This window comes from Triturus cristatus, chromosome 4_2 (genome assembly GCF_964204655.1).
Source record: "Triturus cristatus chromosome 4_2, aTriCri1.1, whole genome shotgun sequence".
Lineage (NCBI taxonomy): Eukaryota > Metazoa > Chordata > Amphibia > Caudata > Salamandridae > Triturus > Triturus cristatus.
The window spans coordinates 6,601,654-6,627,073 of record NC_140586.1 but is presented as its reverse complement, the minus strand read 5'-3'; the positions used below and the strand labels follow the sequence as shown (position 1 = coordinate 6,627,073).

At 45.5% G+C, this 25,420-nt stretch overlaps 1 pseudogene across 1 annotated transcript in view; it reads left to right on the top strand.

Annotated features, from left to right (window-relative positions):
- The window catches only part of LOC146832805 (uncharacterized), a 1,167,931-nt pseudogene that overhangs the window by 259,655 nt on the left and 882,856 nt on the right, over positions 1 to 25,420 (top strand). The window contains exon 2 of the transcript XR_014960451.1: positions 8,468 to 8,591. The product of XR_014960451.1 is annotated as an uncharacterized LOC146832805 (transcript). The remainder of the gene's footprint in view (positions 1 to 8,467; positions 8,592 to 25,420) is intronic.

Genomic DNA, 25,420 nt, shown 5'->3' with positions numbered 1-25,420 from the left:
CTCTAGCGGTCGCCGGACTTCTGCGCACTCCGATCCCTGGAAAACAGAGCAATTAAGCATGCGCTTGCAAAGGAGCGACAACTCGTTCCCTCACCCGCTGTAGTGTAGCGGAAGCCTCTCAGACCTGGCACGAACAAACAGCAGTAAACCAACAGTGAATTTGCCAATTAGGTCAGAACGAAAAATAGTAAAAGGGAGACAGTGTCCACACTTATCTGACACTGGCTGCAGCAGCGAAGTAAGAGGGAATCCGACGAGGGATACGAAAAGTTCATGGAACTTATGGCTCCAAATTGGTGGATCATGTTTACTGTTGAACTTCATGGTTTCCCTTTGGTTCTTGGGAAATGAAGTCCTGTTTTTTTATGTTTACAACTTTGAAGTGGCTACTGTACTTAAAATAAAGAAGAAAGAAATGCCGTATCCTCGCCTCCGGGTCCTGACATAGAACTGAAGTGTGTGCGCAGGAGTGGCCCAGATAATAGTGGCCCTGATGGCGCATCTGGGGCAGGATGGATCCTACGCAGAGATGCACGATGCTACCTACTGACACGTGAAGGAATTGCTATCAAAATTACCTGATGTCAAAGTCATAGTCTTGTAATGCGACTACCCACTTTGTGATTCTGCTGGAGATCGCATCTATACCCTTATTTTTGAATACCTCGCATAAGGGCTTGTGACCTCAAATTTACCTCCCCAAAGCAAATTTCGTAGTTTCTTTATAGACCAGTGCACTGCTAGAGCTTCCCTCTCTATAACTGAATACGGTACTTCAGCACCTCTTAAACTCCTAGACAAGAATAAGATCACATCATCATCACCATTATTCCTTTGCATCAAAACCACACCTAAACCTTTTACGCTTGCATCGGTCACCAACACTGATTTCTTTTCAGGGTCAAAACTGCTTTAGGAGCTAAATCCAGTTTCTTTTTGAGAAAACAAAATTCCTTTTCACATTTGTCATCCCACACAAACTCACATCCTTTATGCAACAACGTCCTCATAGAGACACAGAGGGAAGCAAAATTTTGCACAAATTTACTATAAAATTCGGCCATGCCTAGAAAACTTAACAACTCCTCTTTATTGCTTGGAGAAGGCATCTTCCGAATGGCAGTTACTAAACTTTCCTTAGGTAACACACCCCCATCTCCAATTGTGTGGCCCAAATAATCTATTGATCTTCTTTTGAACTTGCATTTTTCAACTTTAACTGTTAAGCCCGACTCATCCAATCTCTTCAGTACTTGTAAGACTCTCTCATCGTGCTCATTATCATCTACACCAAAAACTAGGATATCATCTTGGTATACCCTGACACCAGGTTGTCCCTTCAAAACAGATTCTAATGCCCTCTGAAACACTGAAGCCGCCGAGACCAACCCAAACGGTAGTCTCAAGAAACGAAAGGTTCCAAAGGGCGTGATAAACGCCGTTAAGTCCTAAGAACCCTCATCCAGTTTGATTTGGTGATACGCAGACCTGAGATCTATTGTACTAAACACATTTGCCCCTTTTAGCAGCCTCATCATGTCTGCGATTTTTGGTAACGGGTATTTGTCAATCACCACGCACTTGTTCAACTCTCTAAGGTCCACACATAACCGAAGAGAGCCATCAGCCTTCTTTGCGGCTACAACCGGAGCAAGCCATTGCGTTGCTTCGACTTCTTCAATAATACCCTCTCTTTTCAATTTTTCTAACTCCTTGTGAACCATTTCCTTGACAGCTACAGGAATACTCCTTACCCTACAACAAACTGGGTTGGCCCCTTCAATCAGGCGAATGTGATGAGTGTAACCTTTAAGACAACCTAGGCTGCTACCAAAATCTTTGGGGAAGCGTTCTGTCAGCATACACGTAAAGTGGTTCTCGATACTCGTCTCTACACTGGTCACAGAGGTAGGTATAACATTTTCCTTTAACAAAATAGGTGGAGAAGAATTTGGATCTAAAATTACACCTAGGTCTCTCTGGTGAAACCAGCTGAAAATGCTGTCGCCTTTTTGTGATACATAAATTTTCCCACTTGTGAGTCTGTTTTTGTATTCAATCAAACCCCAGAAAACCCCAAATAACTTGATAGGTTCACCTCCATAGGCAAAGGATCTAATGTCAGGTGAATACATTTTGATGTTATTTTTGATTTCTTTTACATAAAAATCTTTCGAAATTATGGTGATCTTAGCACCCGAGTCAAAAAGTACTCTTGTAGCTTTGTCCTCAACACATATCTCATCAGTCGGGCAGCTTTTATTTTCCTCACTCTGAACTACGTGGATTTGAATCTGACCGCAGTCAACCTCACTAAGAGATTCACAAGTATCCTCCACATCATAGTATATTTCATTAACTTTGCCCTTATAATTTTTCCCTTTACACGCAATCGTAAAATGACCTTTTCTTTCCCATTTGCTACACGTGGCTCTCCAACCAGGGTATTGCTTATCATTTGCCAAATGACCTAGTTTACCACAACGAAAGCACGTCATTTTAGAAGGACCAAACTTCACATCAATCCCATTAGGAGAACCTTTCTTAATATAATCCTTTTTGTCACTGTTAACTTTAGGATTTTCTTTGATTACTTGTACAGAATTTTTTTCCTTCTTTTCACTATCCTTCTTGATAACCTCTACACACTTCAAGGAATGTTCAATTCTTTTTGCAATGACCAATACATCTTCTAAGCTTGGTTCATCCTTCTGCCAAAGTTCTTCTCTAACCCGTTCAATGTTACAGCCTAACATGAACTGATCTCTAATACGTTCATCCAGTGTAGAACCAAACTTGCACGAAGAAGCTAACGTCCTAAGGGCAGTTATGTAATTTTCAATGCTTTCATCTTCCATTTGTGATCTCCTGCCAAAGTGGTACCTTTCAAGTATTGTATTCACCTTGGGCAGGTAATGTTTATCAAGCATGGCTATGCATATTTCATACTCATTCAAACTTCGATCAATTAATTCCGGAAGGTGGTCAAATACCTCTTGACCTTCCAACCCCAAGCAGTGAAGTAGTAATGCAGTCTTTCTTTCGGCACTCAAGGAGGCTCCGCAAACCCTGGCATATCTCTCAAACACTTTTCGCCATTTCTGCCATTTAATTGGTGGGTCTCCAGGAGCAGACAAAAAGAAAGGGGGTGCAGTTACGTTTTGCATATTGAAAATCAACCCGCAAATATGTTAACACTTCAAATTATTATTTGACCTTTGTAAGACACGCTAACACTCTTGTTTTACGTTTTGACCATATCCAAGCGTTAAATCCTTCTACTCCCCACCTCTTCTATTTTTACTAAGACAAGTTTAAATCAAAATATTAGTGTACAAGCAAAATGACCCTTCAATGCAGTGCATACATCGGTAAAATTGAACACAGTTGAAATTTCAAAGTTTAAAATTTTTCCCTGAAAAGTGTTATTTATTCTTCAGAGTGTGCGTATCACTGAGGTGAAAGGCAAACAAATATTTTCCTTGAGAAGTCTTATTTACTCTTCACAGTGTGCGTATCACTGAAGTGAAACGCAAACAAATACTAAAGCATGTGATGCTTCCTTCCATTTTCCCTTCCTTTATTTATTTTTTTCTTTAAATGACTCGTTGTTCTCGCCTGTGTTGATAGAAACATGCAGCGTGTAACGCAGGACAGTCACCGTTCAAGATGAAGCGCTCCACAACGCAGAAACATGGACAGCGTAGCGCGCTGTTAGTTGTACATACCTTCCAACAAATAAGAAGTGTGCGGATCACTGAGAGAACAGGATGTGATCCGCGATGCGTGAACTGCCCCAAAAATGAAGATGTATGCCGTGACTCGCACTTCTGCCAAGTGTGCAGATCACTGCTGAAGCATGAACAAAACCTTGCCTTCCCCGAGCCTCAATCCGCTTCACACAGCGGTGCGCAGTGCGAGCGATTGTTATGCGTGCGTTCCAATCTTGCGTTCCACATAGATGCCAGACGGCTCCCTACGCAGTGCGCCAATGCGTAGTCACGCTGTCGCACATGCGCAGAAGGTTTACTTCAGGCTGAGGAAGAATGCCGCTAAGACCATGTAACGGGCAGTAACCATGACAGCGCGAGACACATCATGCGGTAAATGTCTCCGTTTCTGTTATTTTAAAAACGCTAACGACGGAGTGCATCTTCCCAAAGACTCTTAAACCATCCAAAACATTAGAATCTTTACAAAATTAAATCCTCAAAGGACAACCATTGAAAATGATGCGAGATAGTCGCAAAAAAAAATATCAATCCCTTAGAAGACCATCACGGTTCAAAGCCCCAATGCAGCACACGGGAAAACTGAACATAAAAGCCAAAACACCATATCCTGTTTCAAGCAAGGTGAAGGAGGATTTTCTCACCAGAGATGAAAGTAGTGTTGAGGTCCTTTTTAGGTCTCGCCTGACCCAGCGCATGCGCTGGTCTGGCGAGACTTATTGAGAGGGCTCCAAAAAGTGCTACCAGGCCAGCCTAGAGCTACAGTGCATGTGCGCGGGCGCGCGCGCCGCGCTTTACCGCGATTACTTTTACTTTCACTTTCCTGGCCTCACGGCCGCTTTGATGTTTGATCGTGATCGCGATCGCTTTCACTTTCGTGGCCGCACGGCCGCTTGGCATAGCCAATAGATCTCGCTTTTGGGACCTTATAAGTATTTAGTTATGCAACTGTTGCATAACTAAACACTTATAAGGTCCCAAAGGCGAGACCTATTGGCTATGCCAATGCTTGTTTTTTTTTCTTTTAAACTTGTTTCCTTGAATTAACGAAGTAATCCCATCTTCTGTCGCCAAATGTAAGAATCCACTTCCAAGACAATGTAGATTTGGTGGATTGTAAGTTTAATCCAAGATAAAAGACCCCATCCACAAGCTGCTTGTCTTCAAGTCAAGACTTTGGTATCAACTGTCCTTTACATCACCACCTAACATTCTAATCACCTAGCAACATGTCATGGAAGCATGAGATGTGCAGGATGCTACAGAATTGCTATCAAAATTCTCCGCATCCGGTCCGGTCTGGTACCTAGAGGAAATTCACAAGGTGAGGAATCTGCAGTTAGATAGTCTTTACCACAAAAGCATTATCGAAGGTAAGTAACTTGTTCTTAAGAGCCTCAAAAGTACACAGCTTTTTGTTGATTTTTACCCCTGCACGTGTTTAATTCATATAAGATGCTGCAAACTGTAGAAACAATCTAGAGATTACAGGTTCTGTGTAGGTTTTTTTTAAAACCGGAACAAGGACACCCCCTTTTCTTGGTCCAGATCTTCTTCACCAGCTCTACTGTTCTGGCCAGTCGCAGTGTCAACAGAACACTCACGATGACACCATTCTCACACAGCATGGATGCAATATTCTAAGAATCCACATCTGAAGTCAGAATAACAGAGATCGAGGGTAAAGAGGAGTTTTTGCCTGAATTGGAATTACCCCACTGCAGAGTTGTATTCCCACGCAGTTGTCTCCAGGGAAAATCTAGCTAAATTTGTATGTAGTAAAGGGGTTGGAAAAAGGCAAACCATGTTGTAATTTGGTGCTAAAACTCTATCTTCTGTTGTGCCCCATTCTGACCCCCTTCCCCAAACTTTAATCCGGAGTAATTCCAATCCAAGGAAAGACCACACATTGGTATCATTTTGAACTATCACCCATAACTTATTTAACCCCCTACCGTCTGCCAATTGCACTCCACCAAGACTGCTCACACGTTCCAGTTTCCTCCCAACAGCCCCTCATAAACATCTGTCCATATCTTTTGTGACCTCTCAGCAACATTTGATGTGGTTTGTCACCTTACAATGCAGCGTGACTTGTTCAGTACAGTTCTCCAGTTGTTTTTTTTCTATTTGGATGCTCAAAGCAAGCTCCCTGACCACTGACCCACAAGTGAGTGACCAACAAAGCTTGATAATGAGCCTCTTGTTTTCAGTCTAGTACCACCTCCCTCATTGACATTATTTTCCCCTTTGACTTCTCTTTTCCTTTCGTTCTCCTTTCCTTTTCCTTCCTTTTCTCCATCCCACCATTTCCAATGTAGAACTTGTCTAACTCGTGGTCATCTGCAATTTGATGACTGCTTAATTGTGCCGTACTGAAGAATCGTGGCACCCTCTTCCCTCACACTTGCAGTTCCTCGCAGAAATCTCAGTGTACAGTTTGAATCCGGCATACATAGTCACCTCCACCACTAGTTAACATCCAATAAAAGTGCATACTACTTCACTGTCACCGGTCAAAAGCAAGCTTGCATTTCTTAAAAATAACTAGTGTGCCCTGGTATTCTCGTTCTTCCCTGTGGGCAAAACTATAATGTTTAGGCTTTGCCTACTACAACAGTAGTGGGGGGTTGCTAAGAACATTCAAGACTTTGGAGCCAGCCCATTGCTTACCACTCGTTGGCTCACTCGTTGCTTTCTCGCCCAAGTGCTTCTCCCGCTCCATGTAGCTCTTTTGCCTTCTGTGTTGCTTCTCCCCCACCAGTGCCCTCCTCTCCACCCTGCTCTTCTCTCCACCCTGCTCTACATCTGGCCTCCCAAACACTCCAGTGTTGGTACCATCCCACCCCTGCTTCAAAAAATATGCTCAGACGTGAGTCCCGTGCTCTCCATGCCACTGGAATCAAGCTATCCTGGCTGAAGAGGGGTGAAACCCCGAAACCGGTCCTAGGATGCTTGTTTACAGTCCAGGGAGGACCTGGCTTGGCAATTCGGGCTGGACTGTTCCCATGAAGCACAGGGTCAAGACTGATTTGCATATGGCTGGGTTCAAACTGGAATGGCATGGTGAGCAAAAAAACGATGGATTTTGGCCCAGATCTCTGTACTGGGGTGAATGTATGACATTGTTCTGCATTCTGTCCATCAATTGTTGTTTTTGCATTTGTCACCCCGAGTGGGACGGGTATGCGCAGACGTGAGTCCTGTGCTCTCCATGCCACTGGAATCAAGCTATCCTGGCTGAAGAGGGGTGAAACCCCGAAACCGGTCCTAGGATGCTTGTTTCCAGTCCAGGGAGGACCTGGCTTGGCAATTCGGGCTGGACTGTTCCCATGAGGCACAGGGTCAAGACTGATTTGCATATGGCTGGGTTCAAACTGGAATGGCATGGTGAGCAAAAAAACGATGGATTTAGACCCAGATCTCTGTACTGGGGTGAATGTATGACATTGTTCTGCATTCTGTCCATCAATTGTTGTTTTTGCATTTGTCACCCCGAGTGGGACGGGTATGCTCAGACGTGAGTCCCGTGCTCTCCATGCCACTGGAATCAAGCTATCCTGGCTGAAGAGGGGTGAAACCCCGAAACCGGTCCTAGGATGCTTGTTTCCAGTCCAGGGAGGACCTGGCTTGGCAATTCGGGCTGGACTGTTCCCATGAGGCACAGGGTCAAGACTGATTTGCATATGGCTGGGTTCAAACTGGAATGGCATGGTGAGCAAAAAAACGATGGATTTAGGCCCAGATCTCTGTACTGGGGTGAATGTATGACATTGTTCTGCATTCTGTCCATCAATTGTTGTTTTTGCATCAAAAAATATGCTGTCACGCATTTTGTTTTTTTAATTTGCTGATTCAACTCGGTTCAGGAAATAAAGAGAAAAAAAGATGGCCTCGTAACAGGCTTTCCCCCTTATTTAGCCATGCCCCCGTAGCATGTGCGAATGCTGTGCAGTATGACAGGAAAACATTGACAAAGTCATTAAGTCCCAAAGGCGATACCTATTGGTTTTGCTAATGCTTTTTGCTACCTGCAACCTTTTTGACCTCCTCCAACTTAGCCCTATGTTGTCTGTCACCAGGCCAACAGTATCTCTACTAAACACAAGGCACCCGTTGAACTCCTCATACTTGTCTTTAAGGCAATACATGTTACTTCATTCACGGTCTCTCTCAGAACCTCCCTGCTACATCACAGCATGACCAATAAGACCTGCAAACCTCAACCTTTCCTGTGTCCCATCCATGCTGAAGGCCTTTGAAGTACTACCACCTCCCCCACTGGGACTGCCTCCTCAACAAATTTAACTCTGTATCCTTCCTTTTAGTATTTAGATCCACCATTAGACCTAATACTAACCTCGTTAGCCTTAAGGAATGATGGGGCTAAACACGATCTGTAAGACTGTAACCTACCATCATTGTGGTGTTCAGTATTAACTGACTAACATCACCAGTTTTATAGTACTACTCCATAATGTATGTGCTTGGATACCAACGTGAAACTATGCTCATTGTTACTTGTTAGAGAACCTGATTCTTAAATAAATACAAATACAGAAAAAAATCTGAAAACGCAATATATCTCAACATTTGTTTAGAAAGCAGCCAAGGTACCCCAAGAAAGGAATATGTGTACGATTTAACTGCTTTCTTACACATTGTTGTCAAAATATTAGAAATATTTTGTCCTTTCAGATATTACCAGATTTAATGACCCATTTTAAACATTTTAGCTTTCGTCCAGACAAGCAAATGCACATGGAGTACAACTTCTGGATTCCAATAGTGCTGAGAACATGAAGCAAGGGAGCGGAATAAGTGATAACAGAGGAGTAACCACCAAATATGCTATCTCAGGTATGTTGCATATATAAGTTACAAACAGCAGTTCTCATTCACAGTTGGGATTTATAAAAAAAAATGAAGTTTTTGCATTCCCACAAACGTTTTGAAAAATATCAACTACTTTGAACCTTGTTTGAAACTGTTTTGGTTAGGACCAAGTATACAAGTAATCCCATAATGCACCACAGTTGCCCACAAACCTTAGAGCTGGGCTGTGATGGAGCGCAAGGGGCAACATTTACATATTCTCCCTATGTCACAGATTCATAATCACAACAACTCATCCCTACACTCATTCATTGGTGGGGCCCATAACACCAACACACACGCGTCTCATTCGAATCCGTACACAGGAGAAAAAGCGCTGGACATGTGGGTACCTTGTTACCTATCGGGATTAATTTTCTTTACATTATATACATTTCATACATATGTACCTACCGGATCCTGACCTTAACATCAAGGCACTCCACTACTTGGTCGATGGACCAATTAGTTGGACTGGTTGATGATGAATTAGAACCAGCTAAAACGCAATTAAAGCCTAGGAAACATTTGATTATTTTCGGTAATCAATTAAAGAACCACAAACTCATTTCTTATTAATTAAATTTTTGTTTTATCTAATAATAATTTTCTCTGTATTAGCATTTATGCACTACAGGTCATAGTATAAATTCAGTTTATTTAAAAGAGAAATCGAACCTTTGGTAAATAAGCATAGATTTAGAAAGTGCATTTAATAATTACCAATTAGCAAACGTCGGCGCCCCTCTGAGGAAACAGAGAATTATCCGCATTCTCTGGTATAATCTCCGGGATAAACTGTCCGACCCACAGCAAAGATGAAACCATCAGACGAAATAACTTCCCAAAATCAAAATAACCCAAGGCAAACCATGGAAATCTTCACCAGCTCAATGCAGACCCAACGCCATGAAAGATCAGCCCGATGACCACCCCGCTTTGGCGGATGAGGGCATTTTATACCCTTTTTCCCCTCTTACTTCATGCCAATGTGCAATAAATTTAGGGGTAGAGAAACGTTCTGATTGGACAGTCTGGGGTTATCTACAAGTTTTCTAAAAGTTTCCCAGGGTAAACTGGTTCTCCATGAGACTTGGCATAGGAAGGTGCAAATTGTATAATATCCCTTTTCTTCCCATGCGAAAGTTGCGAATGTAATGTTGAAAAGAAGAGAAGGCATTTCAGTACAAGTTCTGTATTGTCTTTGCTGTTCTCACAGCATAGTCAGTTAGCAGCCAAACATGTTCATCCTTGACAAGGAACACGGTGTCACAGATCTTAGTTCCTTTGGAGATCTCCAGAGCCATCCGATTCTGCGCAGAAGTCATTGCGCTCACATGGTGACGTTCACGGGGGAGACTCCATCTTGGGTACTGGGGCCTGGTAGGCCCGAATGCCAACTTAAGCAAAAACAGACATAACAGTAATTAAACTATAGAAATGGAGATTCTAATGTTTAAACCCACACTAATCCCAATGTATATTAGATATTAGTATTTCCCTAGCTGTAGCAACATTTAAAGCGAAAATACTCACCATTTGGTAATCCTGGAAGCACAAACAATCACAAAAGCAGCATAAATCATGCAATTTTCTATTTCACCACAATCTAAAGTTAGTTTGCGTACCATAGTTAATTAATTGTTCTGCCATGCAAATAGCATTTTAGTCCCACGTGTATCTCGTGTTTATCAAGGTGTAAAAGTTGGTTAGAAAATTTAACTTCAAACCAATTAGTACAAGTTAGATTTAGAATGATTATGTAATTAATTTCATGTAAATTAGAGGAGGTGTACAAAATCTTGTTTTACCTGCTTCATCAATCCCCCCTTTGGTGATTTTAAACATCACCACTAATCACTACATTTTCAAAATTTCTCTACGAAAAAGGTTTTATTCAGTCCCACTTGCATTTGTTAGGTTACATCATAGTGCTTCCCATATCGTTCTTTTGTTTTCTTGTACATATTATCTTGTAACTCTTCTAGTTCTATGTCTTCTATCTCTTTCTCTTATTTCTTTCTCTTTCCTTTTCTTGTTTTCTCTTTTTATCTTAGTTTGTAATTTTCTTCTTTTTATGCACACACATCCTAATCTTAATCCTAACACTAAAACAATCACAAAAGTCACAGGTATCAGTATTCAGTATTTTCCCCCCACAAAGGAGCTACCTAATTTTGTTAATAGATTCTTAATAGTGGAAAAACCCTTACCAAGTTTCTCCCATACTCTTTCAACCTCCAGTGGAACAATTTCTTCATGCAAATCAGTTAGATTCTTAATATATTTTTAAATTCTGACTTTCATCAGGAATGTAAGTACAACAATGTTGCACTTTAAGCATTCCACAGACTCCTCCCTCTTTGGCCAATATAATATCAAGGGCAAGTTGATTTTGCATAATCATAGCTCTCATGGCAACTATTTCGGTATTCACCATTAAGAACCCTCCAGCTGTGCTTGTTGATAATCGATCCACAACTGTGGACGATTTTCTAATTTTATGTGCATTCAGAGATATTCCAACTGCCGGTATCAGTGCTCCAAAAATATCACCTATAACTTCTGACCAACTTTCTCTCCGTCTATGTGTTAGTTGTCTATCTATTTCGTGCAAACCGTCATCTCCCCTTTCCACATGAAATATTTTCTGAAAGACCAGGCCTAGGTAACATGTTCTGTACCAGTGGTCCGGCAAACCTATAATAAGCTCTGTTGCATCAGAAGTAATATATTCCAGGGAATACCGGATCATTTCCTCCTTTAAATCCCCATCCTCCCATGATTTTATACAAGTCATGGCATTCCCTTGCACCTACAAAATAATTATCATATACAGTATTATCTCTACTAATGCGCAACTTCCCTGTCTGGGGCCAATCTAAAGCCATTGCTGGATTTGTTTCTCCCTTTAAATGATTTTCCTTCCCAACATCCCAAAATGTTGTTTCCATCTTTTCCCCAGACTCCTTCTTTTGCAATCTAACTCTCCTCTTCCCTACCATGTTTAGGAAAGTTTTCTCTTCTTTTCTTAAACTACAAGTAAGGTTACTCTTAAACACCTCTTCTAAAGTTAATTCTCTTGTTTCCAGAAAAAATTCACCAAGCATTCTACCAGGAATCACTTTGTTTAATTCAGGAACTACAGGAATCTGTGAGAAAATATTATCTACATCAGTGTTATAGTATTCTAATTTTCCTGTTTTATAAAACAAACTAGCTAGGACACTACAAGTTATTCCATATGTCAAAGGAAGGTCACTGCATGCAAACATAACAGTCTCTAACCTCCATGGTTTTCACATATTCATACAGTAATTTTGAAAAAACATTATTAGAAAAATTGTTTATGGACTTATCTTTGTGAAATTCTGTTCTATCTTCCAGTTTTGTAACATGACTTTCATCAGCCTGTTCACTATTAGTTCTGTTTACTATATGTTCATCTATATTTTGAAATGTTACTCTAAATGAAATTGTTATGGCTAATATGATCCAGACAAACATTAGTAATCCTGTACAAAAAAACACATTTTACAACATCTTCGGAGAAACCCACATGCTGGATTTCTATGTTCATTGTTTGCCATTTTGGTCATGATCAGTGTCTTTTGACTTAGCCTATTTTCTTCAACAATTTACCTTTGTTTAAACCTAAGGCTTTGGTGGCCTACTTGGTTCTTTTCTGGTCATGTGTCTTGTCCATGTATGAATCGTCTTTGTCTTTAGGTTCACAGTCCTTGTTCAGAATTTCCTGATCATCCGTTTCTTCTCTGGTGTCAGACAAGATAACTCTCAGGATTTCTGAATCTTCCTCTCTTTCGTTCACTTTCTGCACAGTCACTCTTAGACTTTCTCGGCTATCAGCTTCCTCTTGTATATCAGGAAGTGCCACATATGTCCGTTCCGGTGACTTGTACTTCTGGTTCGGGTTCTTTATCCTCTTTGCAAGTTTTTCTGGTCAGTGTCTTCTTGTTTTTCTTGACTAGACACTTCATTCACTTGTTCAGCATTAGCAGATTTTATTCTTGTTAGTCGGTATCTCAATCTTTTGATTCTGTTGGGCCAAATATCTTCTTTTAACGGCCTTTTTAATTTTGTTCCTTTGCCTTCTCGCTCTGTTTTCCAAGCTCTTTTCCTCAAAGTTCTTCCACCTTTGCTTTCTTCTTCACTTTCTTAAGATTCTGTATCTGTCTGGATTTTACTTTCTTTGGATTTTATCCTCAATACTTCAAGTTTACTGTCTGTATCTATCCCTCCTCGTGTTTCTTCCATGCGATCTTCCTGCTGACTAACTGTCCCTTTTTCTACCTGGGTGTGTTGTGTCCCTACACCTCCTCAGGGGTCTTCCGCAATTACCTCACCCTCACTCTCTGTATCTAATTCTTCACCTTCTATTTCTATGATTTCAGGTGGAATTTCTCTTGTGCTCGGGATTTCTTTTTCAAAGATTACTTGTTCAGTTTTTCCAGTGTCCTTATTTATTTATTTCTTGTATTCCCACTGGTTCTGTCTCAGATTCAGAACTTGTATCAGAATTTTCAAAGCGTCTTCTCCGTGGTATATTTTCCTGCCCAACAATTTGACTCAAACCTATTTCTCCTGCTTCTGGGTTTTGTCTTGTTCTCGTTTCTTCTTCTTCTGATTCAGAACTGGTATCTGATGCGTCTCGTTGTTCCTCTTCAGATTCATCTTCCGGATCTGGGACTCAAAGAGTGTGACTGGCATGAATCCAGTTCTTCACTCCTGCACACTTCACAGCAGTCGTTGTTGTCAGAATCACTTGTCGTGGTCTTCCCCAGCGTGGAACCAGACAATTTCTTCTTCTGTGTACTTTGGTGCGTACCCAATCTCCAGGACTTAAGTCATGAGCTGGCTTCTTTTCAAGAGTGGTCGCATCTGGTCCAACCTGATGAAACACAGAATGTACCAAATCAGCCAATCCTTTGCAATAATCCAAGACAAAGTCATCCGATATAGGCAGTAGTTTGTTGACAGGAATGAAAACATGTCTCATTGCTCTGCCCATGATAATTTCATGGGGACTCAGACCAGTCTTCCTATCGGGAATTGATCTAATTGTCATGAGAACAAGAGACAAGACATCTGGCCATTTTAGACCTGTGGCCAAACACATTTTTCCCAATCTGTTCTTTATGGTGCCATTTATTTGTTCCACCACTCCAGAAGCGTCTGGTCGGTAGGCACAATGCAGTTTTTGTTGTACATTCAATGCTTCATAAATCAATTTTATAATTTCATAATGGAAATGTGTTCCTCTATCTGTTTCAATTGTTACTGGGAAACCAAACCTAGGCATGAACTCTCTCAGTAGGAGTTTTGCTACAGTAATTCCATCATTCCTTCGGGTCGGGTAAGCCTCCACCCAATGTGAAAACAGGCAAACAATCACCAGTACATATCTTAACCTATTACATGAGGGCATTTCAGTTAAATCAAGCTGCATTCGAGTAAAAGGACCTCCCTCCCGTCCTATGGTTCCCAAGCTCACCACACTTTTCCTTCCTGGATTAAATTGCTGGCATAAAAGGCATCTCTGACAAAGACTCTCAGCTATAAGCCAAAACTTTGCATTATACCAGGTCTGTTTAAAAAGTCTAATCATGGCATCCCTACCTATGTGAGCCTGCCCATGGTACATCCGTGCCAGGGTAGAGATCATGCTATTAGGCATTACTGGTCTTCCATCGTGGTAAACCCAAACTCTGTCTGCTTCTCGTGGTGCACATCCTGATTTTATCCACTGTTTCTTTTCCTCTTCCCCTGCCTCTTCCTGTAACTGTCTTACTTCATCCCATGTACTTATGGTGTTAGTAGAAAGCAAGGGACATAAATCAATTTCCTTCTCCCTGTTACGATTTAATGAAGTTTGGTTTTGTGCACAATACTGTGCTAGGTCATTGGCAAACTCATTGCCTGCTGACACATAGTCAGTTCCCTTTCTATATGCGGCACATTTTATAACAGCGATCTGTTTAGGCAGCTGTATCGCCTCAAGTAATTTTCCAACTATTTCTGATTGGAGTTCCACTCGACGTCAAGAAACCTCTTTGGGACCAGATCTGCCCAAAGTCATGCACCACTCCAAACCTATACTGACTGTCCGTAATTACAGTAACTCGCAAATTCTTTCCCAATTTGCATGCTCTAAACAGTGCAAACAACTCAGCAACTTGAGCAGATCGTACTACTCTCAAACAAGATGCTTCCAACACAGTTGCTACAGTACATACTGCAAATGCAGCACTTAGAATCCCTTCTCCAGTTCTTAGGCAAGACCCATCCACAAACATCACATAGTCACTCTCTTTCAGAGGAACATCTTTTATGTCCGGACGCGGTTTGGTGCAAAAATCAAGCACTTCCAAACAATCATAATCAACATCATCCTTCACTTTCGCATTCAAAGAATCAGGCAGTAATGTCGATGGGTTCACATTAGTGCATCTTACAAGACTCACATTTGTAGCACCCAAAACCACCTTTTCATATTTAGTTAGACGGCTATGCGTCATGAATTGTATCTTACTTCTTGTCAAAAGGATCGCTACATCAAGGGGCACAAACACTCTCACAGGGTATCCCATTATATAATTCCTTCACTTTGTTCCAAGCTTTTACAAGTGGCTGCTATGGCTGTCAAACAACCAGGCAAAGCTACAGCCACTGGGTGTAGTACAGCTGACAAATACGCAATCGGTCGTCTCAATCTTCCATGTCTCTGCACTAATACGGAAAGAACACACCCATCTCTCTCACTGCAATAGAGCTCAAATTATTTCTCGTAATCAGGCATTCCAAGAGCCGGTGCTTCACTCAAGATGTCTCTCAGTTGTTTAAAAGCTTTCATCTCTTCTTTATTCAGCTCAAGGGGATCTTTCACATCACTTTTTGTCAAACGTACCAGTGGTTTTGCAATCAGCAAGAAGTTGCTGATCCACCGTCGGCAATATCCCACCATTCTAAGAAACATTCTGACTTCTCTCTGTGTCATTGGTGCTCTCATTCCTTTTATTATTTTAATTCTGTCCACCGTCACTTTTCTCAGGCCCTTTTCAATCTTATGACCTAAGTATTGTACTTCTTTCTGACAAAACTGTAATTCTGATGGGGATACTTTGAGTTCTCCATCGGCCAAATGATTCAACAGTGCAACTGTGTCAGTCACGCATGCCTCTCGCGTCTTCGATGCCACCAATAGGTCATCGATATATTGCACAAGCACTGAACTTTCGGGCATTTTTAAATCTTCCAGTGACTTCTTTAGAATCTGATTAAATATTGAAGGACTCTTTGTATACCCTTGAGGGATACGATACCATGCCAAAATACGCTCACCGGAACGCAAAAATGTGTTGGCTATCAGGGTGCAATGGAATGGAATAGAAAAGAAAGCATGACACAAGTCAGTAACTGTGTACCATTCTGCATCATGGGGAATCTGATATAGAATTACCGAAGGGTTCGGCACAATGGGACATAATGGAACAACGATTTTATTCACCTTTCTCAAATCTTGTACTATCCGAAAGGTCCCATTTGGCTTTTTCAACCCCATGATCGGAGAGTTACATGGACTACTCATTATCTCTCTCAGAATTCCTTGTTCAATCATTCTGTCTATTACAGGCATTACTCCTGCAATTATATTTGGTGTTAATTTATACTGTGGAATATTCGGGTAATTATTTTCACAGGATCTACCCTTTTCATTAATCCAACATCCTCTCCGGTGAAATCCCACATTTCTGTTTTTACCGTTTCTTTCAACTCTTGAGGTAATCCTTCCGGATCAAATACAACAAATGCCTCAGTAATTTCAGGTTCTAAGTTTGTCATTGTCATTTTATACAGTACGTCTTCATCGGACGTTTCAAAAGCTATACCATCAGGGGTACAAAAGATGGTGCAATTCATCTTGCACAACAAATCTCTCCCCAACAGATTTACAGGACTAGTGTCGCATAAGACAAATCGATGTATATCAGTGAATTTCACTATTTTAACCTTTATAGGATCGGTAAGATAAGCTTTTATCTGTCTGTTTGAAACTCCAACTACTTGGATTGTTTCACCCGAGAGAGGAAGATTTATCACTTCAGCTGATCTAACAGTTGAACGAGTAGCACCAGTATCCACTAGGAAAGTAATGTTTACTTCATTGACCTTTCCATCCACAAAGGGTCCTGTCTGGTCTACCTCTAGAGTTGTGCCAAGTACACACTCCTCTTCCTTTCCTAGGCACCGTCAATAATTCTCTTCTGACTCACTCTCATTGCGTTGCAGCCAATACTGCGAAACGACACCAGCGCGCGGTAGCTTTACCTGTTCTTCGGTGTAGAATCCTGTCTCATTACTGTATCTTTGAGGATTTACGTTCTGTGGAAAAGGTGGTCAGTTTCTTTCGGAAGTACTTTATTTTTCAAAAAAGTAATTACCTGATCATATTTTTTCATTACTTCCAGATCAGGGGCTCCTGTCTTAGGATCCCTAGGATACTCTTGCGTTGGCCGATCTATTTTAATTTTACATTCTGCCCATAAATCTGCACGTACAATTATATCAAAAAGACCATTCAGATCTATCCACAACACCTTTGAAAGTTTGACAAACCTTTCTACCTGTCGGTACCATTCAACTGGTTTTTCTCTTAACCTTGGAAAATCATTGATAAATGACAAAATATCCTGTCTAGTCCATGGAACATGCACATATCCTCCTCCAGGAATTTCTCTCATGGGACATTCTGTTACCACTAGCTCCTTTTCTCTCACTGGGAATGCTGAAAAGGCCTTATCTGTAGTTTCCTCTCTCTTTCTGGACCATCTACTTTTCCATCGATCCACATCACCCCATTTCCTTAGCAATGCAATCAGTTCTTTAATTTGGGTCTATCTCCCTGTAGTATTCAAGTTTTCAATATCCTTTTCAGAAAAATCTACCCTGTATGGCTTTTGTAGTGACCTTATTTTCTCAAAATCGATTCCCATTTCACTTGCTGTCTCTTTTCATGCAAAGTTCTTGCTCTCCAAGTTATGCTTTTACATAAAAACAGCAACTCTTCATCTTGGTATGCTTTTAATTTTTCAGTTGGAATTGTTCCTACGATTAGCTCTTCTAATGTGACTTTTAATTTTGCTACATCTAAAGGTTGTGGTTCTGTATCTTTTTTCTGTAAACTTCTTAACCAATCACTTAATTCTTCCGATGTCGGTCCTACAGGGGTTGTCTCTGTTCTTATTTTATCTATCATTCTCTCTGGGGTTTCGGTTGCCGATTCTGTTGTCATAGGTGTCTAACTCGCTGGACTTTGATTTACAGTTAAATTTTTAGGGGTACTTAATCCTAATGTTCCTGCCATACCCTTCCATTCATTTCCTCCGGAACCACTCCTTTCTTTCTCTTTTTGCATACCACAATTATATGGGATTGTTAAACAAAGCTCACTATCTTTTTGTTTATCAAAAACAGGCATCACCGGTCCTATAGTTACAGGTACAGTCACTGCTTCCATATTCTTAGTTAATTATTGAATTTTCTCAGTTAATTCCAGTGTAGTTCTAGCTAACTTTGCTGAATTTTCATTTCCAGTTCTAACGGGTTGTGTCATTTCAGGATCTTTAAATGGATTAATTTTTCCCAAATTAGGTGGCCTTTGCTCAAAATTTTTATTCATTACAGTCTCCTTTGCCAGCGACCTCGGCGTTATTAACGTGGAATTCTGTTGATATGGAGGTGGGTTTTTATAAAACATGTCTTCCAGCACTTCATCTTCTGATTCACTCACTCCATATCTGTAACCTTCTGACCCTGTGTTATTTCTCTTTTCTGTACATTTCCTGCCACTCGTCTCTTCAGCATTTCTCAGAGGAAACATACCATCAGTCATATTCGCATTTCGCCATCTTCTCATTCTGCATCATGACTTTCTTGACCACAATGTCTACCAAACATGTAATTATACCTTCTCCCACTCCGATGCCGTTCCCTTTCATACATCTCTTCTTCCCATTCAGTCAAAGTCTCGAATTGGGTAGGTCTGGGTTTCGGTTCTAACCTCATCATCCTATCTCTTAAATTTCGTAATACTGCCAAACTAAATGAACCATTTTCTGGAAATGCTTGTACTCCATCCTCTTTGGTATACTTTGCCCAATTCTCTAACCAAATACATGTATGATAACCATATTTCGCTACCATAAAAGATGCAGACAATTTCGGTGGAGGAAGTATCTATCCTTCCCTAGTAACAATCGGTTTAGCCTTCTTAAATAGTTCTTTAATTTTCCCAAACCATGATCTTTTCTCTTTCTCGGGTGGATCCCAGCTAGACTATAGCCAGAAACCAGTGTAAACATCAGAAAAAAAGTGGGGGCAACATAAGTGCAGATCCTACTCTCCTACACCATCCTTTTTTTTGATAATCAAGTTTATTGTAGTAAAGGACAACAATAAATTAATTGACAACAAAGCAGACACAGTAGACACGCACAATGCAGTTCTTAAGAATGACAGAGTTCCATAAAAGTCCTGTGGTACGGAGACCACCAGCTTATCTATGGCCACAGACAACAGCCATGGCAACATCATGACCGCAACAAATGAAACCATTTGCCCCATATCTTGCCGAAGAGTTCAGGGTAACCTCTAGCCCCAAAAAGGGGCTCCTCCTGGGTACCGCACCAGTCCCCCCCCCCCCCCCCCCCCCTTCTCCACCTCCGAACTGTCGGGAGGGTTAGTCTGGGACCAGAGTGCCGCGATGTCTCTTTTTGCCACCGCCAAAGCCGTTCCCAAAAACAGTTTATCAGCCCGGGAACCGTCCAGACCGTCAAACACCCCCAGGCGCAAGCACAGCGGGTTATGGGGTATCTCCCACCCAAGGGCCCGCATAAGTTCAAGCTCCACCCCTGCCCAAAAGGGCACGAAGGCCGGGCATTGCCATACCATGTGATAGAAATCAGCCGGGGCCTGTTGGCAGCGCGCGCAGGATGGGGAGGGCCGCAAGCGAGCGCTATACAAGCGCGCGGGGTGAGATACGCCGCATGTAGATAGAAAAGCTGGACTAGCCGCAGCTTAGAGGAGGTCGTCAGCAGCTTAGGGGCCATAAGGGCATCTCCCCAGTCCGCCTCGTCCAGGGGACCCAGCCACCCCTCCCAGCGAGCACGAAGGCGGTCGAGGGTCGCAGGGCCGTTGTTCACCAGAGAACGGTAAATCCGCGACACCCCCCATCTACCCAGGTTTCCCATCATCACTTGGGCCTCCAGGGGACTGAATTCAGGGAGGGATGTGGAGGAGGGGATATGGACCCGGAGGGCATGCCGGAGTTGTAAATACTTATAGAATTGAGAGGAGTGGAGGGAATGTCGGTGCTTCAGGTCTGCGAATGATCTGATATGGTCCCCCACCCAAACGTCTCCCAGAAGCGAAATCCCTATGAGATCCCACCTACGGAAGTCCTGGAGAGAGGAGACCTCCGCCAGCCACGTCCCATTCCACAGGGGCTTCTGCCTGATCAGTCTCTGTTTCCACCCCTACATGTCTCAGCGCGTCACACAAGGCCTCAAACACCTCCCGGGTGACAGGTGGAAGATCCTGCGGCACCGGGCTCCCATATAGGTAGGCCTGGAGACGTGGAAACTCAAATGCCCGGAGTTCCACTCGGTACCCCGGGTCTCGCCAGCCGCCCGCGAACCAGTCGTGGAGCACAATGAGCCGTGTGGCCAGATAGTAGAGGTGAAGATTGGTTGCCCCCATCGTATGGTTGTATGGTGGTATGCGGCAGTGCGCCAACGACATCCGCGGCCTCTTTCCTCCCCATAAGAAGCGGATAAGGGTCCCATCCAACTCCCGGAACCAGCTCCCCGGGAGGTACAAGGTAACATTCTGCAATATGTATAGGAAGCGGGGGAGGACCATCATTTTGAAAAGGGCACTTCTTCCAAGAGGGTTGAGAGAAATAGATTGCCACTTCCGGAGGTCCGCCTTCGCCCTGGTAACTAAAGGTGTAATGTTCAAGGCCCATTCAAGCTCCGGATGCAAAGCGATCCACACCCCCAGGTACTTAAAGGATTGCCTACGCAGGGGGATGGATGTTTGCCTGTCAAAGCACGCACGTGAGGGATGCAAGGGGACCAACGTGGATTTGGCCGGGTTGAGCTGAAGCCCAGAAACTTGTTCAAAGGCCTCAAGAGCTTGCAGACATCTCGGCCCAGAGCCCTCGGGATCAGCCAGGAAGAGCAGAACGTCGTCCGCGTACAGGGCTATTTTGTCAATTTGGGTCTGGTCCCAGGTCCAACCCCGGATGAGGGGATCCTGTCGGATGAGGCATGCCAGTGGCTCCATTGCCAGGGCAAATAGAAGTGGGGAAAGCGGACAGCCCTGGCGAGTGCCCATCCAGATAGGGAATGGCTCCGAGAGCACGCCATTGATAAGGACTCTAGCCCGAGGCACGGAGTACAGGACGTGGATGAGACCACGGAACGCTGGTCCAAGACCCATCCTCTCCAGCACATCTGCCAAATACTCCCAATCCACCGTATCAAAGGCTTTCTCGAAGTCTAAGAAGAGCAGGGCCAGATACGGGGTGAGACGGTGACGGTGAGCCAGAGCGAGGTGAAGGCGTCGTATACAATGCCTAGTACCCCGGGCAGGCATAAAGCCGCATTGGTCTGGGTGCACCAGCGTTTGCAAGTGGGGCCGGAGTCTCTGAGCCACCACCGCCGCAAAGAGTTTGATCTCCGTGTTGATGAGGGAGATAGGGCGGTAGTCCGCGCATGCGGGTGAAGGCGCCTGCGTCTTAGGAAGGACGACAATAGTGGCTATGTCCGTCTCTGGTGGGAATGACCCCACCTCGATGACGTGGTTAAACAGCTCTAGCAAGTACAGGACCAGAGTGTCTCGATAGGTCGCATAGTACTCTTGGGGGTAACCGTCAGGCCCGGGTGTTTTGCCAGAGCGCAACAGTGAAATGGCTCCCTGTATTTCCTCTGCTGAGATAGGACGGTCGAGAGATTCGGAGTCCGTCGGGGAAAGACGGGGTAAGTGGGTCCCGGTGTCCGCCAATAGGGACGCCAGGGAAGACCGGGGGGCCTGGGCAGTATAGAGCTTCGCTTAGTAGTTGGCGAACATGTGGGCAATGGCCAGGGAGGTGGTGCAAGAAGCCCCCCCTTCACCCCGGATCTCCGGAATAATACGGTTGGCCCTAGGATAGGACACCAAATTATGCAACAGTTTGCCATTTTTGTCGACCCTACCGTACACGCGCACGACTGAGGAGCGCCAGAGCATTTTGTTGGACTCCATGGAGAGCTGATAGATCTCGTCCTGGATCAGGGTAAGCTGGCGAGTGGAATTGGCTCCGTCGTGATCAGTTTGGGCGCCTTCCAGTCGCGCCGCCAGGGCTTCCAACTGAGCCAGCCGGGCGGATTGTTCCGTACGCTTTGCGTGACCCAGACCTCTACCCACCCCTCGTATCACAGCCTTGCCGGCCTCCCACAGGGTCCCCGGCGAAGAGACTGAGCCCGCGTTGGCAGAGAAGTAGTGTTTCAGTTCCTTCCCGAGGGATTCAACAAAATGAGCATCTTGCAAGAACCAGGCATTCATCCGCCATACCGTGCGATTGCCGTTAGAGGGGGCACCGAGACGGAGAGAGATAGGGGAATGATCGGAGATGCCCCTCGGTAGGATTGCGGCCCCGGACATCAACTGACAGTCTATGGCAGATAGTAGAAGCAGATCGATACGAGAGTGCGTGTGGTGGGCCACTGAGGTGTGTGTGTACTGTTCCCTACGAGGGTTCCACACTCCCCAGGTGTCTCAGAGGCCCAGGACGGAGGACCAGTCAGATAACCGCTTTGCCGAAGACAAACGAGAAACCGAGGGGGCACCTGTCGTGTCGCGGGAGGGCTAACAGACCGCATTAAAGTCACCCCCCACCACCGTCAGACCCCCAGGAAGGGAGGCGAACACCGACGTGAGCTGACTAAGGGTGGAAACCCTGCTGGCGTGGGGAATGTAGATGCACAGAAGATTAAGGGGATGCCGCTCGATCATTCCCGTCAGGGCCACGTACCGGCCTTGCGAATCAGATACAGCCTGCGACAGGGTGAAAGGAAGTCCCCTCCGGAGCAGTATGGCCACCCCGCTGGAGCCCCGTGCGAAACCAGAGTGCCAAACCCTATTGAACCCGTATCTGGCAAGGAAATTACACTGGGAACCCAAGAGGTGCGTTTCTTGCAGGAGCAAGATATCTGGGGCATGCCGCTGGGCGCTGCGAAAGACCGCGGTGCGCTTGATCCGGTCCAATAGACCATTAACGTTCCAGGAAAGGATGTGTAAGGTTCTATGTAGAGTAGGTGCCATCGGGAAGCCTAGTGTGTGAAAGGGTAAGGGGTTGCGCGGGCACCCCCAGATCCCAAGGGATACTAGAATCCGCATCTGAGGCCGCTACGGCGGGAGCGCGGGGGCTGGTGGATCTCCTACCCACATCGCGGGCAGTTGTGTGTGGGTGTCTGCCAATAAAAACAAAAAACGGCGGCCCGTGGGAAGCTAAAAACAACACAGTCGGAGGACAACGGTCCTCCCTCCTCCCACTCCCCCCAACTCCCCCCACCCTACGCTTCTGAAAGTGAAGCATCTGTCGCCCTAAAGAGAAAAACAGTGCTAAAACAAACTAGGGGCTAAACTAAAACGATTAGCAAAAAAGGACATGGTGGAGATGGACCCCCCCACCTCTTGTACGGATATAGATACACCATCCGTTGCCAGTACATCCATAACCGCCTACGTTAGGAGTTGCAAGAAAGTCCCGGGAGTCGAAGAAGTAGGATGAACGTCTTGTGTGAGCCCCGGGACCAGAGCCCCTCCCGCCCCCCTCGCTGACACAAGGGGAAGAGCAAGCGACAAGAACTGCCCGGGGCCAGAGACCAATACCGGCTGCGCTCACAGGACCCCGCCACCTCTGCTTGAAAGGGCGAAGTAGCAGTTATACACCGGAGGTGCAGAGGCCATTTAGGAAGCGTATAGTGTCAGTGCCTGTCAGGCTGCCTCATCGTCACCAGAGCCTTGGAGCGCCGGACTCCTGGATAAATCAGAGTCAGATATCGTAGGATTTAAGACCTCCGCGGGTCCCGGTCCTCCACTCGGGTCCAGCAGCGGTGTAGGGGGGCCCGGGGAACTGGAGCCCCGGGGTGAAGTCCAGGCACAGGGCCGCCCGGGCGACACACCCGGCGACGGGGATGTTCCCTCTCGACGTGCCTGCTTCTTGTGGGATCTGGTCTGACGTCTGTGGCCGAGGCGCAGGCAGGAGCGGCTGTGAAGGGGTCCGATGCACAGGGGAGGGGGGCCGATCGAGCCAGGAGAGGCCGCTCCTCCGTAAGCCAGGTCCAGGCCGCCTGAGGGGTATCAAAGAAGAGCGTTTGGTTTTAAAAGAGGACCTTAAGCCGGGCCGGGAAGAGAAGACCATATCGTAGACCCATGCTCCGGAGCTTCCATTTTACCTCATCATAGGTTTGCCGCTGAGCCTGCACCCCTGGTGTAGTCCGGGAAGACCATAACCCGGGTGTTTTGAAACTGCAACGTGCTCTGGCCGCCCCTAGGATAGCGTCTCTATCCCTGAAATTGAGAACCTTGAGGATTATGGGACGGGCAGGGCCCCCCGGCGGGGCTTGGGCGCCAGGGAGCGGTGGGCCCGCTCAATGACAAACCAGGGCGAGAGGGAGTCCTTGGGCATCCATGAGCGCACCCAGTTGTCCACAAATGTGTCCACTCGACCCTGCTCCACTCCCTCCGGAAAGCCCACGAGGGGGAGGTTGTTGCGTCATGACCTATTTTCGGCATCTTCAGCCCGGCGATGGAGCTCCGAGGTCTGAGACATAAGGCGCGCCACCTGGGTCTTAAGTTGGCCGATGTCGTCTTCCGCTGTAGAGATACGGGCCTCCGCCTCCGAGACACGGGCCGGCGCATTGCCCAGATCCTGGCGAAGGAGAACCATGTCAACTCGCACCTCTCCGATCGTATTTTCAACAGATGTTTGCGAGGCACCTATCGCCTGCAGGATGGCGGTAAGGTCGCTCCCGGGGGCACCCAACTCGCCGGGTGCCGCACCGCCAGGGTCCCTGTCTGATGTGGTGAATCGGTCCATTTTCGTTTGGGTTTGGGGGGGGCCGAAGCCTGCTGGGTGCGACTCTTGCCCATGGCCACCAGGGTCGGATCCTATCAACTCAGGCCCGGTGGGCCACCAGTCCGCAGAGGAGGAGGGGGAGCACCAATACCCGGTCCGTCGGTACTCAGGACCGGGTTCCCAATAGTCCCCACCAGACTCCGGAGGGACATGCCCAGCTCGATGACTCCGTAGTCGGTTATGCCGCGACTGCAACTTAAGGGCACCCCCTCCCGGGCGGCCGTTCCAAAGCACCGGGAGCACCTCTAGAGTCAAGGGCACACCCCCAACAAGTTGGTCCAGGGTCTTGGCAGAGGTCAGGATTGCGCGGCGACGGCCCAGGGGAACCGCGGGCCGAGTGAGGTGAATCCAAGGAGACCTGGGGCCCCCCCCAGCGCACTCCGGATGACACTCTGCCCCCGTGGGCGCCGCAGCGCTGCACCAAGTCCCGAGGGGGGACCCCAGGCAAGTCTGCACCGAGCCGTGGGAGTTCCAGGAGGCGGAGATGGGGCCCACGGATCCGCGGCAGCAGCACCCGAACCCCCAGGGTATGCAGGGATCAACAGCGGCACTGCCCGGGGCCCGGAAGAAATGTCCGACCACCGCAGCAGAGTGCGGGGGTGAGGAGATGGCA